This window comes from Gracilinanus agilis, chromosome 3, assembly GCF_016433145.1.
Source record: "Gracilinanus agilis isolate LMUSP501 chromosome 3, AgileGrace, whole genome shotgun sequence".
Taxonomy (NCBI): domain Eukaryota; kingdom Metazoa; phylum Chordata; class Mammalia; order Didelphimorphia; family Didelphidae; genus Gracilinanus; species Gracilinanus agilis.
In genome coordinates, this window is record NC_058132.1 from 36,253,067 (window position 1) to 36,272,239 (window position 19,173).

The window sequence follows — 19,173 nt, forward strand, 5'->3', positions numbered from 1 at the left end:
CTCCCTCCCTCCCTCCCTTCCTTCCTTCCTTCCTTCCTTCCTTCCTTCCTTCCTTCCTTCCTTCCTTCCTGCTACTCCACCTTGCCTATTTGGGAGCTTGTCTTACCTGTTGACAGAGCAAAGGGCCATTAGAAATGGAGCCTCTTTCCTTGATTTGTGAAAGTCTTGGACTCTTCTCAAATCAGAGTGGACAGCACCAATTAAACCTTTGGATTAGGCATTGATTCCTAAACTCATTTGGTGGGCTGCCTCCCCTGATGCCTCTCGATTGCTTGGAGGCTTTCCCTTTGAATTTGTTCACACTCAGAAAGCATAACCCCAGGCAGCACTCCAGGCTCATTCTTGGCCCAACCAGGCATGGCTGTGATAACATCTCCAGGGGGCCTGCCATTCCTGGCTACTCTGGGTAATTACACCACTTTGCTCCTTGCTGTCTGCCTGGAGCTTGTGATGCATGAGCTGGAATCAAGAAGACAATAATCGTTCTTTCCTTCTTTTAAGCCTCATACATCCACACCCAGCAGCACAAACTCACTTTCCCCCTCCCCCTTCCCATCCCTGGCTATGGATTTCATTCATGTCTTCTACAAGCATTTATTGATTTAACCACCTACTATGTGCCTCCCACTCTGCTAAGCACTGGAGATACAAATACTTGCTTTGAAGCATTCCATGGAAGGGTAACTCACTACCTTTTGAGGCAACCTATCCCACTTTGGGAGAGCTCTAACTTTAGGAAGTTTTTTCTTACATTACATCAAATCCAAACCTGTTTCTTTGTGACTTCTCTTTATGGCTGTCAACATAGAATCTAGAAACTCCCAAACTTGTAGCAGTGTAAGATCTGAAGACCCCCAAGTTTAGTCATCTTGAAAGATGGAGACTCCAAAGCTTGTCCTTCTTCCCATGAGAATCCACCTTGAAGGGAATCTCAGACTAACAGTTTCAGACTGAATAATAGACTTTATGATAGTTAAAGGACCTAGCTAGGTGGAGTTAGCAAATTTTAATCAAATGCTAAGTACCCTTTTATCCTAGTAGCTTCTCTCATTGTATCAGAGATCCTTTCCCAAGAAGACCCACTCCTGTGTGGGGACCATCCTTTCAGTGTCCATTGTAAGTAGTCCATTCCCTTACACCTTTCACAAGCCTTGCAAGTGTGGTTTTAACACTCCCATTTCCTTTTAGCCATGGTAATGTCAACCAGTCATATTTCCCTGTCCCTCAGATCCCCTAAAAGGTATATAAGTTCCCCAAATTCTTTTGTCCTTCTGAGCTGTCAGTTTTGCCTGGTTGGCGTTCCCAGGAGTTGGTGGCCAGGGTAGCCAGAGCCTCGGAGCTCTGTGTGGAGGCCTGAGAGAATTATGCTGAACCTCCCTCCTTAATTAAAGATGTGGTTTTTCTGACTATTTCATAGTTCTGTGTTTTTTCCAGTTTAATATGGCTAAGCAGAAAAGGGTTATTCTTCCATGTGACAACTCTTCGAAAACTTAGATAGCTCTCAGGTCCTCTTTCAAATTTCTTCTCTAAGCAAAATAATCCCAGTCCCTTATATTCATATGGTACAAACTTGAAATCCTTTACCCACTGCATTCCCCTCTTCTGGTTTCTCTCTAGTTTTCAGTGACCATCCTAGAATATCAGGGCAGCTGGGGTGGTGCTGTAATGTATAGAGCACTGAACCTGGAGTCAGGAAGACTGAAATCCAAATCTAGCCTCAGACAAATCTAGCTATGTAACCCTGGGCAAGTCACTTAACCATGTTTGCTTAAGATATAGTGCCTGGAACTCAACACAATACTCTGAATATGGTCTGATCAGTACAGAGGACAGTGTGATCATTAGCTCTTTGTTCTTGGACCTTATTCCTCTCTAATACTGTATTAGTTTTCTTGGATGGACCAACACTCTGACTTACACCGAGATTGCTATCCACTAAAAATCTTGAATATTTTTTAGATGAACAGTTGCATAATTATGATTCCCCTGCCCACCCCATCTTGTATTTGGGAAACTGATTTTTTTAAACCCAAGTGTTAAACTTGACATTTTCCCTATTATGTTTTATCTTAAGTTTTGAAATCTTTTTGAACCCTGATTTTTCCATCTAATATACTAACTATCCTACTCAATTTTATGCTATCTTTGAATTTGATAAGAGTGCTGACTATGTCTTTGTTCAAAGAATTGATAAAGATATTTAACAGAATAGGATCAAAAACAGATCCTTGGAGAGAAATAGGGAAGCACTCCTAGGGGAGACATTCCAATCTGACAATGATCAATCAATGGTCATTTTACTCTGATCTTCACCATTTTTCTATCTCCCAACCTACCTAACGGTTCTCTTTGTTAAATTTAGCTGGAACTCATATCATTTTATGATTTGCAGAGCCCTTTATATAACTATGATCCTCATATCAATGCTACAAGGTAAATACACGTATTTTACTAACAAAGAAACAGAAGTTGAGACAGATCTAGTGACTTGCCCATTGTCACACAGAGAGTAAGTGTTTGAAGGAGAATTTGATTCCAGGTGTTCCTGACTGAAGATTGAAAGTATCTCTTCTATGGCATTCCCAAAGGAATGTTTTGAGAGATGCTTTCCATATAATTTGCTGAAATCTAAGCAAGTATCTCTAACATTTTCCTCGTCTACCAGTTTAGTTAATGTTATCTCAAAAGGAAAACCAATCTCTTAGGATATGTAATAGGAATTAAAAAGGAGCTTCCTAGAAGAATTAGGGGAACAGGTCAATGCTGAAGGCAGTAGCCCCTTTTATTTTGTATCTCAGAGGAAAGAGCTTTGGAAAGGGAGGGCTAGAGCACTTATTGGAGACAGTCCCCTGAGGGAACAGAAGGCCAGGAGAAGAAAGACAGACTACTGATCCCCTCTCAGCAGGACTGGGACAGATACCACTGAAACAGAATTTACCAAAGTCAAAAGAGAGGGGTATAAGTAGGGATGCCACAGGGAGTTTTGGGCACAGTGGTTTTAAGTCCTCGGAGAAGTCCTTCCCTGCCTCCCTTGCATTTAACAATTTTTCTATTCAGTTTGTATTTATTCTCTGCAGAATAATCACAATCTGCATTATTTTATTCTATATAGGGTATTGCAAAAATCTTGGTGCAATTTTAAGCTTAAAAAGCTCATAATGCACCAAGACTTTTGGGATATCCATTATCATTAGGTAGAGAATATTTTAAGTTAAATATTAAATTTAAGCTTAAATTTAATATTTTAAGCTTAAATAGCTTAAAAATGCTCTAAGACTTTTAGGGCACCCTCTATCATTATGTAGAGAATATTTTAAGTTAAATATTAAATTTAAGCTTAAATTTAATATTTTAAGCTTAAGTAGCTTAAAAATACTCTAAGACTTTTGGGACACCTATCATTATATAGAGAATATTTAATTTTAAATATTAAATTTAAACTTAAATAGTTTTAAAATGCTCTAAGCCTTTTGGGACACCTCTCTCATTATATAGAAAATATTTTAAGTCAATTTAATATTTTAAGCTTAAATAGCTTAAAAATGCTCTAAGATTTTTGGAATAACCCTGAATATATCCTTGAGTTCTCCATTAGAACATAAGCCCCTCCTGAGTAGTAATTGTTTCACTTTTTGGTACTCTAGAATAGTACTTGGTACTGTAATGGGTACTTAATAAGTGCTTATGTATCAATTGATTGAATCCCTGTTGGATACTTTCTTGGAGAGAGAAAAGATAAGTCAGGAAGCCAAAGGCCCTTTGGCACCATCTTGGTGCAGCCAGGCGCCTCCTTCTCCCAACCTCCCTTATCTCATGATATTCAGGGATTGATGGGGGGCAGCGAGTGACTTCCTGGGCTCCACAGCAAGGAGCATGGAGGTCCTTAGGGTGGCCTCATTTTAACAAGGAGACAGTTATCTTGAGCAGCTCCCTGGAAAGGTCAAGATCCAAACATTGTGCTCTTTGGCTATTAGACATGATTTCACACTTGCTGCTATCAAATATTAAATGGTCCTTAAGTGCTTTTTATATCCAATACTCTGTCCTTTTCTTGCTCTCCTATTCAATAATGCAGTAGGTTTCTTACCCAAATGCAGCAAAGGTCAGGCCTGAGCCAGTCTCTCTGCTCAGAGAATCTGGTCCAGGCCCCTTGTGGAACATTTACTCTCCTTGGCAGTGCCATAGAGACACAGAGAATGACCCGGGAAGGCCTGGGAGAGTGCTATATTTTCCTCTGTAGAGAAACTATATATATAAATATATATCAGTATTTGAACCTTCCATTATGGATACTCACTCTACAAAGGCAGCTCACAACCTATGGGAGTCAGACTTCTTAGGTAAATCCTATTAAGTAGGTAAATGCAAAAATTTTGAATTACCCAGAGGTTAAAGGGATTTGTGCCTAGGGAGCAGTTGGGTAGCACAAATGGATAGAGAGCAAGATCTGGAGTTGGGAGGATGTGCATTGAATCTGGCCTCCAAAACTTTCTAGATGTGTGTCTTTACCTCAGTTGCCTAGCCCTTATTGCTCTTTAGCTTTGGAATCCATACTTAGCATTGATTTTAAGTCAGAAGGTAAAGGGTTTTAAAAAAGAGTAAATGCATGAATTTACACAGCCTTTAAGTGTCAGAGGTAGGATTTGAATCCAAGTTTCTGATGACCCAATCCCTATATTCTATCTACTTTGCCATGTTGCCCCAGAGGAAATTTTATATTTCTGGAAATCTTTTTTATTTTGGTTATTATTCAAGGGGACAAGGAGACACATATAGACTGTGTGACTTTGGACAAGTCAATTACTTTTTCTGGACCTCAGTCTCTTATCTATAAAATGAAGAAGTTGGACTGGTTGTATTCTCTCTGACCTCCTAGACAGTTCTAAATTAGATAGTTTCTGAGGTCCCTTTTAGCCCTAGTTCTATGAGCCTCCCACCTGGTTCTGAGTCCCTGCTCCATATTTGTGTGACCTTGGACAATGAACTCATCCCTCCTAGGTCTCAGTTTCCTCATTAGTAAAACAAGGGGGTTGGATTAGATGGTTTCTGAGGTTCCTTTTAGCCCTAGTTCTATGAGCCTTCCACCTGGTTCTGAGTCCCTGCTCCATATTTGTGTGCCCTTGGACAATGAACTCATCCCTTCTAGATCTCAATTTCTTATTAGTAAAATGAAGGGATTAGTACTTCCTCATAGAGAGCTAATAGACTCGAGATGCAGAGAGACATATTAGTTAACATGGCTAATGTGGGATTTTGTTTTGTTTGAAAAGGGTTTTGGTTTTTTCTTCCCCTTTTTTTTTCAATGGGGGAGGCTGCTACAGTTGTGAAGTGTTACATGTATTTTCAGATGTTATTATTGTTCAGTCATGTCCAACTCTTCATGACCCCATGGACCATAGCATATCAGGCTCTTCTTTCTTCCATTATCTCCTGAAATCTGTCTAAATTCATGTTCATTGTTCCATTTTCAGATGATTGTATTATTATATTTATTGTATTATTATACTTATTATTATTATTATTATTTTTGCTTTAGTAGGAGAGATCTTTCAGGAAGAAGAATTAGTTTATAAAGGTCTCTAATGTAAAATCAAAACTCATAGATAAAAGAGGGAAAATGAGAATTTGTTAATTGAAGAAAAATGAAAAAAGTAATAAAAAAGAAGGGTTGGGATTAGATGTCCCCCAGGTTCTTTCAGGTCTCAACTTTATTGACTTATTTATAATCTTGTATTATGGAAAAAGTGAAGAAGAAAACTAGATTCCTGCCCTCCTATGGCTTATAATTTAGCTAAGAAGATAAAACAAACATGTCAAACAATATGAGAATATGAGAAGGCACTGTGTGGTTCTGCTGAGTTGTGTGTTCCAGGAATTCAGAGGAGTGGTAGGACCATCGATCTCCGTCATACTGAAGATTCACAACGAGACAGTCTGGGACCTCTTGCTTTGGAGGGCTGCTTTTGTAATTTTGCTCGGACCTGTGTCAGTGGGGAGAATCATGGCTTCATCAGCAACTTGGCCTGAAAAGAAAGCCAAAGCAGGGTTTCACTAAATTCTGTTGGAAAATCTCTCCAGACAAAGAAATTGTACATTACAACCTTTTCCCCTAATTTTTTAAAATCCAGTGTTTTAACAATACCCTCTAGAACTATTTACCTTCGAATAACCCCAACTTCTAGTCTATTTTAGACTGTTCTTTTCTGCATCCTCAAGAGAGGAGCAGAGACTATTTCCTAATATTGCAAGCTGTTCCGGGTTTGAATTCAATTCAGTTCAATCCTACCAAACTGTTATTAAGTGCCTAGTATTACTCAGGGCACTCTCCAAGGTCCTAGAAATGCCAAGAAAAAAAAGAAAACAGAAAAAAATCACTGCCTTCAAGGTGTTTACATTCTAGGGTGAGGAGTGGAGGGAATGTGATGTGGAAAATATAAATTTGAGAGTCCCTAACTTGTGTGTGTGTGCTTTCTCAGAAATATATATTAAATTATTTCAAAGATATTTATTTTCCCAGTTACATACAATAACAATTTTCAACATACGATTTCCAAAATTATAAGATCCAAATTGTCCCCCTCTCTCCTTTCCATTCCTCCTCTCAAAGATGGTAAGCAATTTGATCTGGGTTATACATGTATTATCATGCAAAGCATACTTCCACATTGGTCGTTATTGTAAGAGATACTCATATAAAACCATAAATGAATTAATGTGAAAGATAATATGCTTTGATCTGCATCTGGCTCTAGCAATTCTCTTTCTGGAGAAGGATAGCATTAGAATTATATTTTTAAATAAATAAAATATATAGAATTATAAAGAAAACCAAATATAACAAAATACAGATAGAGGTGAATCCTTCCCCTACCTCCTCCTCTTTCTCCAAGTTCATAGTTCCCATAAAATTTAATTATAAATTCCTTAGGGACATCTATGAATGCTTCTAATCCTTGTGGCCTCCTTCTCTTGTATTTGGGGAGTCCTCCCTCCCCCCAGTATGTACACACTATCTTTCTTCCCATAATCCTTCTCTGCCTCTTGTCCGGCTTTCTTTTGGATGTTGTCTTTACCTACGTAGATGATACGATGGATTGAATGCTGGGCCTGGCAGTAAGGAAGACCTGAGTTCAAATCCAGTCCCAGTCAATTACTAGCTATGTTTGCCTCAGTCATTCATCTGTAAAATGGTCTGAAGAAGATGATGGAAAATCAGTCTAGTACATCTACCAAGAAGCCCACAAATGGACTTGACAGGAAATAACTAAACAACAACTTCCCCTATTAAATTATGAGCTCTTTGAGAGCACGGACAGTCTTTATTTTGGCCTGAATCTATATTCCCAGAACAGAGTATTTAGCTTCTACTGTATCTATTCTAATCTGTGGACTCCAAGTTAAGAACCTCCAAGATACATAGATGAGTATATTAGATAAGCAGAGTATTTTAAATATAAGATTATTTGAGAAGGGAGAAATATTGATAACTGAGAGGGAGGAAAGGGATGAGGTTAGGAGAGCTATCTGGAGGGATGGCGCTTGGCTTGGATCTTAAGGGAAATCATGGATGCTTCCAGAACTCCAGTCTTTATTTTTTATTTTTTTAAACCCTTATCTTTTGTCTTTGAATCAATACTGGACCTAGGCAATGAGGGTTAAATGACTTGCCCAGGGTCACACAGCTAGGGGACTGTCTGAGGTCAAATTTGAACCCAGGACCTCACATTTCTATGTCTGGCTCTCTAGCTGCAGAGCCACAACTTGCCCCCATAGACTTTCTTGTACTCTTGATCCCATTTCTTCTCCTTTCCTCCAGGAGAGAGAAGAGGCTTTTCTTAATGTTTATCTGTGGTCTGACTAGTCTCTTCCCTGATCAAGAAATTCTGTATGTTTAGTCATGTCCAACTTTTTATGGGGTCTTCTTGGCAAAGATGGTGGAGTAGTTTCCATCTCCAGCTCATTTTACAGATGAGGAAATTGAGGCAAAGTACAATGACTTGCTCAGGGTCATATAGCTAGTAAATGTCTGAGGCTGGATTTTATTTTATTTTATTAAACCTTCACCTTCCATCTTAGAATCAATACTGGGTATTAGTTCTAAGGCAGAAGAGTGTTAAGGGCTAGGCAATGGGGGTTAAGGGACTTGCCCAGGGTCACACAACTAGGAAGTGTCTGAGGTCAGATTTAAACCCAGGGACCTCCCATCTCTGGGCTTGACTCTCTATCCACTGAGCCACCCAGCTGCCCACAGAGGCTAGATTTTAATTTGGGCCTTTTTGTCTTCAGCCCCAGAGTTCTATCCACTGGCCACCAACCTGCCCGGATTAAGAAGTTTTAAGGGCTTTCTATTGCCCCTAGCAGAAAACAGTAACCCCACTGTTTGGCATTTAAAGCTCTTTGCAATCTGAATCCAATCTTTCCAGGCTGATTATATGCAATCCTCTCTCATCCACCAGCCTTTTATGCTCTAACTCAAGTGTTGCCTTCTATAGGCCTTTCCTGATTCTCCTATTGTTAGTGCCACTCTCCCTCCTCCCCATTACATCCTCAATTTGTCTTTTCTAGTTGATTGCTCCATTATCCATTTCCACTTTATCTCTAATCTACAATCTCTGTCTTCTAGCCTTTTCCAAGCTGCCTAAAAATACTCCCATCTCTCCCCCAACTTAAAAAAATTCTCACTTGACCCTACTAGTTATTCAATATTTCTTCTTTTTCATGACTAAACACTCTGAGAAAGCCATCTATAATTGATGCCTTCCCTTTTAAATCCTCTGCAAGATGGCTTCTGACTGCATCATTCAAATGAAATTACTCTTTCAAAGTTACTAATGATCTCTTAATTGTCAAATTCAATGCCCCCTTCTAAATCGTCATCCTTCTTAAAAAAACAAAACAAAACAAAACTCTTATCTTCCATCCTAGAATCGATACTGTGTATTGGCTCCAAGGCAGAAGATTGGTAAGGGTAGGCAATGGGGGTCAAGTGACTTGTCCAGAGTCACACAGCTGGGAAGTGTCTGAGGCTAGATTTGAACCCAGGACCTCCCGTCTCTAGGCCTGGCTCTCAATCCACTGAGCTACCCAGTTGCCCCCTTCTTTGTGGCTTTTGACATTTGATACCTTTCTTTTTCTGAATGATCCCTCCTCTTTCTTTTTTTTCCTTTTTTTGTGGGTGATCACTACTGATTCCTCCTACTATAATTTTCCTCCTTCTTTGTTTCATTTTTTGCTGAATCTTACTTCATACTCAGTAGCTATGGGTATGTCACAAGGTTCTGTTCAAAGTCCTCTTCTCTCTTTCTTTTCTTTTAATTGAAAATTCCCTTCTTCTTCCCTTCCCTCACTCCTTGTTAAGCAAGCAAGAAAAACAAAGACCCTATTACCAACACATATAATTAAGTAAAACCAATGTTCACATTAGCCATGTCCAAAATGTCCGTCTGCAATCTGAGTTTTTTTAAAATTAAATTTTATTTTCAGTTCCAAATTCTCTCCCTTCCTCATTCCTTAACTGCTAAGAAGGCAAGAAAAATAAATGACGTTGTTGTTCATTCTTCATTTTCAAAGAGGACCATTGACATCATAGGATGATTTCTTGACTTGTGCATGAATTGGACTGAAGTGAGAGAGTTGCACAAAGTCATCAGTCTCACTCTTTCTTCCAGAGTCATCAAAGTCCAGTGGCAAGATAAAAGTCAGGACAACTTGGCCAGGGTGAAGTGGATGCCTTTAGTGTCTGATTTCTGACCAAATTCTGGCCTTTGCAATGAACTGTTCTCATCCTCCCATTCTACTGGGGGAAGTTTTCACATGCTTCAGATAGGCTTCCCCTTAAAAAAAGCCATTACAAATCTATAAAGAGTGAGATAGAATATTTTATCATATATTCCTCTAGAATCCTGGTTGGTTATTATGCTGATAAGATTTTAGCACAATAGTATATGCCATAATTTGTTCATCCATTCCCCAATTTATAGGCTTCCCCCCTCAGATTCTCATTTTGCCATCTCAAAAAGAGATATAAATTTTTTCATATCCTTAGATGTGTCTTGTTTGGCGCTAATCTTTCCCTTAATCTACCTTCCCCCTAATTATCCCTCCTTCCTTCTCCCTCTTCTCCTATTTTCCTATTGAGTGAAATATATCTTTGTATCCAATTCTGTGTGTATGTATATTCTTCCTTTTTTTTGACCAGTTCAGATGAGTTTTAGGTGCTAGTCATTTCTCCCCACCCCCTCTTCAGGTTTGAACTCATGTTTTCCTGACTCCAGGCCTGGCACTCTATCCACATTGTCACTTAGATGCCTTGATATTTTTAGAAGATTAATAAAATTTACAAAATACTTTTCCAATTTTTATCCAAGAAACGTTCATTATATACCTAGTGTGTACCAAACACTGCAAGGTGCTGGGGTTATAATGAATAAAAAGAAAGAGAGCCCATGCCCTCAAGGAGCTTAGTATTTAAAGAGGGGAGACAACACAGAAAAAGAAGCTATAAGGCTGGGGTTGGGGGAATGCCTGGGGGGTACTCAGCAGGGCAATAAAGGGCAGAACAGCAGATACAGAGTAGACTGAGTCTCCAAATCTAGTTTCTGCCCTCTATTAAAGAAGGTATTAGGAGGAGTTTGGTATTCTACTTTCTCATCCCCCAGTCAGAGGGGAGAGGAGGCTGAGGAACATGGTATCTGTCAAGGCTTGAGTTAAGAGCATGGTGGTGAGTTTAGAAAGGATGACTTATCCTATAGAGCACCAGCTCTATATGGTAGGGGTCCTGAGTGGTGTTTGGTGGCATCAGATGGTTAAGACAGGAAAAGGAAAAATGAGAACAACCAGACTAGTGGTTAGCCCATGTTGCTCTAATGCTATGGGATTTGGACTTTATTTTATACTGGTTTCAAACAAAGAACACAAAGAAAGAGTCACAGCTGTGAAGGGGTTACAAACCATACACAATCCATTAAAGTCTAAAAAGTAGAGATATGGGTGCAAGGACAAGGGCCAAATTCCAACCACCAATTAGTAGGGGTTAATTCTGGGAGCAGAAATAAATTTCATGGAGATGTTTACTAATTGCGTTCTGCCTTGATTTACAGACCTGCACCTGGTCAGATAGTCTGGACTAAATTGTCATGCTGCAGTCTTTATCTAAGTAATATATTTTTTAGGATTCAGGCTTCTTAATTAGCAAGGAGAGAAATTGTCAAGGAGAGAAATTGTTAACTCAGTAGCTTCTGGTCTGGTTATGGACTCAAAGCTTTCCAATAAGTCTATAATGTTTTTCCAATAAGAAAAGGTATGGATCATAAGAGGTGTCAAAAGAGGGGTCTCAGATTTTTATCTATTCTCTTATTGGCTTCCCACATTATCCTGGGAGGGGCATCTGTGGAACTGAAACCAGGCAGAGCAATTGTTTCAGGGTAGAGTGAACTTTAGGTAACTTATCTAGGTGGAGATAGGTGCTATGAGAGTTAATGAATTATTTTACAAATGAGAAGCCTGAGATTCAGAGACTGGTGACATAGCTAGGAAGCATCAATCAGGATTCCCACTATTTACTTGCTGTTTTTTTTGACTTGGCCAAAATGTGTGTACAGTGAGGCTGTCCCTATCCAGGCAAAGAGTATTAGAGGCAGTTGGCTTTAATTCCACTAGAAATCCCAGTCTTCCCAGCAGACAGAATTACTGATTTTTAAAAAAGAAACCTTAATTGACTTAATCAATCAATTGTTTTGATATCATGGAGACTTGGCTAGTTTTATACTCCAATCATTATCTTGATGACTTAATGCCTTCCTCCCTCTGGATTGAGAGTCAGGAAACTATTATTAACAAATGAATGTTTTGTGTCTTTGTTGGACTAGGTGTCAACAAGAAAGTGTTGAATTTGGAATTAGAGGATCTGAGTTCTAATCTTGACTCTTTCCTTTAATTTCAGTCATTTCAGTCAAGTCCAACTTTTCATGACCTCTATATTGGAGTTGCTTGCAATTTCCTTCTCCATCTTATTAACATGGAGTCTGGAGACCCCAAACTTGTGGCCTGGTGGGATGATAAACCCCCAGGTTTTGGAGCTGGCTTGTGGATTGCAGACCCCAGAGCTTGTGCTTGTTCCTTTGGCATGGACCAAAACTATATATACCCCCAAAACTATATAAGTGTTTCAGGCAAACTATAAGCAGGGAAATTCCTTTGCTCCCTTCTGTCCTTGTGACTCCTAACCCAATAGCATCTGATAACTTCTATAAGACCCTAAAAGGATTATCCTGCTTGGATCTTCCTTTAGATGGACAGAGAGGTACACATCCTTGATATCATCAAGTTGTATCTCAGACATCCATCTGTCCTCTAAACTATGATAGTCACCCCCTATGCCTTCAGGCAGACCTGGTCAGATGATCAACTCCCCCTCCCCCCAATGCCTAGAGTGACACACACTAGAGTCATAACTCCACTGTTGTAAAGAGTATAAAATACCCAGAATTTATGTTGTCTGGGGGACAGCTTTTCCATCTATGCTATCTTCCCAAGAAACAGCTTCCCATCTTGCTGTTCCACCTTGCTATCCTCCTGGCCATTCTCAACATTACTTTCCAAATTAATACATTTCTCCTTTTATTTTTAAGCTGAGTTTCGAAGTCTTGCATTATTTTTTTGTTAATTTATTTCTTTTATTTAGATTATTTTCCCATGGTTACATAATTCATGTTCTTTTCCTCTCCCCCAACACCCCCCCATAGTCGACACGCAATTCCACTAGGTTTTACATGTATCATTGATCAAGACCTATTTCCATATTATTGATAGTTGGACTAGGGTGATTGTTTAGCATCTACATCCTCAATAATATCCCCATCAACCCATGTGTTCAAGCAGTTGTTTTTCTTCTGTATTTCTACTCCCACAGTTCTTCCTCTGGATGTGGATAGCTTTCTTTCTCATAAGTCATCATTGTTCTGGATCATTTTTCTGGATCATTGCATTGCTGCTAGTAGAGAAGTCCATTATGTTTGATTGTACCACAGTGTATCAATATCTTTTGTACAATGTTCTCCTGGTTCTGTTCCTTTCACTCTGCATCAATTCCTGGAGGTCATTCCAGTTCACATAGAGTTCCTCCAGTTCATTATTCCTTTGAGCACAATAGTATTCCATCACCAGCATATACCACAATTTGTTCAGCCATTCCCCAATCGAAGGAAATTCCCTCATTTTCCAATATTTTGCCACCACAAAGAGCATGGCTATAAATATTTTTGTACAAGTCTTTTTCCCTATGATCTCTTTGGGGTATAAACACAGCAATGGTATGGCTAGATCAAAGGGCAGAAAGTCTTTTATAGCCCTTTGAACAAAGTTCCAAATTGCCATCCAGAAGGGTTGGGTCAATTCACAACTCCATCAGGAGTGCATTAATGTCCCAATTTTGCCACATCTCCTCCAACATTCACCACTTTCCTTTGCTGTCTTGTTAGCTAATCTGCTAGGTGTGAGGTGGTACCTCAGAGTTGTTTTGATTTGCATTTCTCTAATTATAAGATATTTAGAACACTTTTTCATGTGTTTGTTGATAGTTTTGATTTCTTTATCTAAAAATTGTCTATTCATGTCCCTTGCCCATTTATCAATTGGGGAATGGCTTGATTTTTCATACAATTGCTTTAATTCCTTATATATTTGAGTAATTAGATCTTTGTCAGAGTTTTGTGTTATAAAGATATTTCCCCCCAATTTGTTGCTTCCCTTCTAATTTTGGCTACATTGGTTTTGTTTGTACAAAACCTCTTTAATTTAATGTAATCAAAATTATTTATTTTACATTTTGTAATTTTTTCTAACTCTTGGTTGGTTTTAAAATTCCTCCCTTCCCAAAGATCTGATGAGTGTACTATTCTGTGCTCACCTAATTTACTTATAGTTTCCTTCTTCATATTCAAGTCATTCACCTATTCTGAATTTATCTTGGTGTAGGGTGTGAGATGTTGATCTAAACCCAATCTCTCCCATACTGTTTTCCAATTTTCCCAGCAGTTTTTGTCAAATAGTGGGTTTTTGTCCCAAAAGCTGGGCTCTTTGGGTTTATCATAGATTGTCTTGCTGAGGTCACTTACTCCCAATCTATTCAATTGATCCTCCCTTTTGTCTCTTTGTCAGTACCATATTGTTTTGATGACTACTGCTTTATAGTATTGTTCAAGCTCTGGTGCTGCTAGGCCACCTTCCTTCACATTTTTTTTTTCATTATTTCCCTTGATATTCTTGATCTTTCATCCTTCCAAATGTACTTTGTTATATTTTTTTCTAGTTCAGTAAAAAAGTTTCTTGGTAGTTTGATAGGTATGGCACTAAAATAAGTAAATTAATTAATTTAGGTAGGATGGTCATTTTTATTATGTTAGCTTGTTCTACTCATGAGCAATCAATGTTTTTCCAATTGTTTAGATCTAGTTTTACTTGTTTGGAAAATGTTTTGTAGTTGTGTTCATATAATTCCTGTTTGTCTTGGCAAATAGATTCCCAAGTATTTTATATTGTCTAGGGTGATTTTAAATGGCATTTCTCTTTCTAACTCTTGCTGCTGAGATGTGTTGGAAATATATAGAAATGTCGATGATTTATGTGGGTTTATTTTGTATCCTGCAACTTTGCTATAGTTGTCAATTATTTCCACTAGTTTTTTAGTTGATTCTCTAGGATTTTTTAAGTAGACCATCATATCATCTGCAAAGAGTGATAGCTTGGTCTCCTTAATTTAATTTTTTAAATTTATATTTTAGTACTTTCAATTTCTTTTTCTTCTCTAATTGCTACTGCTAGTGTTTCTAATACAATGTTAAATAATAAAGGTGACAATGGGCATCCTTGTTTCACTCCTGGTCTTATTGGGAAGGCTTCTAATTTATCCCTATTGCAGATGATGCTTATTGATGGTTTTAGATATATACTGTTTATTATTTTTAAGAAAGGCCCTTCTATTCCTATACCTTCTAGTGTTTTCAATAGGAATGGGTGTTGTATTTTGTCAAAGGCTTTTTCATCATCTATTGAGATAATCATGTGGTTTTTGTTGGTTTGCTTATTGATATGGTCAATTATGTGGATGGTTTTCCTTATGTTGATCCATCCTTGCATTTCTGGTATAAATCCTACCTGATCATAATGAATAACCCTTGTGATCACTTGCTGGAGTCTTTTTTGCCAGTATTAAGATTTTTGCATCTATATTCATTAGGGAGATTGGTCTATAGTTTTCTTTCTCTGTTTTTGTTCTACCTGGCTTTGGGATCAGTACCATGCTTGTGTCAAAGAAGGAATTTGGTAAAACTCCTTCTTTGCTTATTATGTCAAATAGTTTGTATAGTATTGGGATTAGTTGTTCTTTGAAGGTTTGATAGAATTCACTTGTGAATGCATCTAGTCCTGGGGATTTTTTCTTAGGGAGTTCTTTGATGGCTTGATCAATTTCTTTTTCTGATATGGGGTTATGAAGTTTTGCATTCTTGCAAGGTATCCTTCCAGAACCCCATGTGTTCACCTCTGCACCCCACAACACCCTGTTCCCATGGGAGTCCACCCTGGGGGGAGTCTCAGGCTGGTGGTTTTGGACTGAGTAGTGGAACCTAAGGTAAATGCTAAATATCCTTTTGTCTTAGGTAGTCTTTCCTTTTGTATCAGATCATTTCCCAAGATGATCCACACCTGGGTTGGGACCACTCTTTTTGTGTCCATTGTGGGTAGCCCTTTCCCTTACCCCCTGGCCTCTGGCTATGATTCCTTTCCCAAGCTTGATTGTATCCTGTCATTATGGTAATGTCAATCATCTTTCCCTGCCCCTGGATCTTCCCAAATAGTATATAGGTTCCCCAATTTCTTTTGTTTTTTGGAGTTGTCATCTAGCATGGTGGCACTCCCAGGGATATGTCCCCAGAGTCCAGGGTGTAAACCCTGTAAAAGTTGTGGTGCCAGACTCTGAATAAAGGGCCAAATATTGGACTTATCCCTATCCTGACTAAACAGTGGTTTTTCTGACTACTTTGGTAGTTCTGTGTTATTTCAAGTTAACAATCTCATTTTACAGATGAGGAAAATGAGACAAACAGGTTAAAGTGACTTTCCCAGAGTCATACAATTAGTAAGCATCTGAGATCAGATTTGAACTCATGAAGATGTCTTTCTCATTCCTAAGGCAAGTGCTTTATCCACTGTGCCACCTAGCTACTTTTCCTTCAAGACAGCTCAAATCCCTTTTTTCACAAGTGGTCTTCTCATTCCTCTTCAATGACAGTACCTCTTCCCATTTACCACACATGTGTCATGTACATATTTATTCATATATATCATTTCTGATTAGAATGTGAGCTCCTTGTGGAAGGTGAGGGGTAAGGACTAAACTTTGACCCTTTGTATTTCTAGCAGTTAGCACAGTTCCTGGCACACAGTGAGTGCTTGTTCACCAACTAAGTTACTGATGACTTCTGTGACATTTGACAGGTCACTTGGCCACTCTGTGTTTCAATTTTCTCAACTGTAAGATGAGGGATCTGGACAGCATGTCCTGTAAAGTCCCTTCTAGCCCTAGAGGTATAATCCTATGATGATCTCTAATCTCGCATCTAGTTCTAACTTATAATTTCTCTCTGAGACAATCTAGTCCAAGCATCCCAAAATTCCCTTTCCAGATAGGCCAGAAAACCTAGCTTTAATTATAGCAGACTGCCTCTTCCTTGGATATTCCCCCTCTATTATCCTCATCCTATCTTCTTCCTACTTTCTTGGATGTCTCATGTTTATGCAGAGAGCTCTTACTCTAGCAAATCTTTGGGGCTTTTTAATGATATTAGTGACTGTAAACTCATCATAGATGCCTGAATTAGATCTCCTTCCTCTAAAAAAACGTATGGGCCTTGTTTGCCTTGGGCATAGAGGAGGAGAGGGGTTACTAGCCATGATCCCAGTGAAAAGAGTGATGGAGAGTTGGTAAAGTTGGCTATGCTGACTTTGATATGAGCTTCTTTGCAAGGTCACAACAGACTGCTCTTCTACTCTGGACGAAATATCACTGTTTCCTTCATCTATTGACCTCTATACTTATCCTTCCCACATTGTTCTTGTTTCTTCCCTTCACTTTGCCACCCCAAAATGTCTCATTTTAGGCCCTGGGTCTTCCCTTATATGAGACAGCTAGGTGGTACAGGGGAAGAGTGTCAGGACTGAAGTAAGGAAGATTCACATTCATGAGTTCAAATCTGGCCTCAGATGCTTCCTAGCTGTGGGACCCCAGGCAAGTTACTGAATCCTTTTTGCCTCAGTTTCCTCATCTGTAAAATGAGCTGGAGAAAGAAGTGGCAAATCCTTTTTATATCTTTGCCAAGAAAACTCCAAATGAGGTCACAGAGATTGGACATGAATGAAACAACTGAACAACAATTTTCCTTGTATGAGTTTAGATGTACTATAATTCAGTTAAGGAGAAATTATCACAGTCTCACCCACAGACTAGAGAAGCAAAGACAGCCATGCCATGGCTGGACAAAAGAACTGGACATTATAACTGGACAAAATAAAATTAAAAAATTCTCCCACTAAAGGTATATAAAACATTACCATTTATAAGGGGAAATTACAGCAAACTGGGAACAAGAGAGAAATAAAAAAGAAAGAAAAAAAACCAATAATTAATAGATGCGTTGACAAAAAGCCAATTGGGGGCATTCCCCTTTGGTATAACAATTTACATGTAGAATAAATGATTTCAACCCCCTTCAGTTCAGTTCATTCTGGATCTCTTGGTGCAATGTGTGGTTTCCACAGGCATCTCCATGGCATCCTCTACAAAAAATTCACCTTCCTCATTTGGGGTGCTGGCAAATCTCTTCTCCTAAAATTCCTCCAAAAGATTTTCAAACTGGGTTTTAGGACAACCATACAATTAAAACCATACAATCCCCTCTGTGGAGGGTGCTGACCAACACCAGGATCACCTCATAATAATGATAAAATTACAAGCAAAAAAGAATAAACAAACCCACAAGTCCTCGCATCACTAACAAGATCCAATTACAATAATTTATGTCCTACAAACCTACAGGACAAATACAGAAACACTGTTTTTACCTAACAGCAGCCAGGACTACAGAAAATTACCATGTTATAAAGGAGAAGAAAGGAATAGATTTTAATGTAAAAGGGAAATATGATTCCCTGATATGATTTTACCTTTGATCTTAGGGATAGGGGAGTCAAAATGGCAGCCAAACTAAGGTACTTGTCAGAATGTGGCATGGGGGAGTCCAATATCTGACATTGTCAGTCACTTCCTCAACCTCAAACAAGTTCTCTGTCTTGGCACAGATGCTCATCAATCTTACAGGGATTGTTGGTCTCCTTGACCTTGTGTTTTTTGGCCCTGTATAGTGGCTCTTTTGTAATTCTTTCTTTTGAAATCAGATACAATTTTAATAAAAGTCCCATATTATTTAAAATAAATGGCAGCTTTCTTTAGTCTAAAGCAGTGATGGGCAAACTTTTTAAATGAAATGCTCATCTGTCAGTCTGTTTCTAAGGCAACTCTTTCAAAGTTTCATTGTATTATATCCTACTCATTGTATTCGTCAGATTAGGAATAATTTCCCTCTGCTGGATAGAACATTTCAGAGGGCAGCATCTGTCCATAGGTTTGCCCATCACTGGTCTAAAGCTTTTGAGTATGCATTGGTATTAGGGCTAATGGATATTATAAACTTATTCTTTAAAATCAAAAACACCAATATTGATTCCATGTACTTCAAGTACAAAAAATAAGAAGACAAGGAAAAATTCAAGTATTCTTTTGCAAACAAAAGAAAAGCGACAATAAAAACATTCAGGAAATCACTGTGTCAGTCAAAAAAGAGACACAACACAAAGGTTTTACACTCAAAAGCAAAATCTATTTTCCTTTTAGCTTGGCCATGATTAATAGTATGAGTACAGTAATACAACTAACATAAATTCTAAGAAATATCAATCCCCTAAATCATAAAAGCTCATTTGATGACAACTGCAAACAAACCCATTCACTACAGCCATGAGAGGTTTAATCAACTATCATTAACTATTTGATGTGTGTCATTTAACAGACTTTGAAGCTCATGGATACTTCAAAAGTTTTCAAGATCTAGTTACATATGA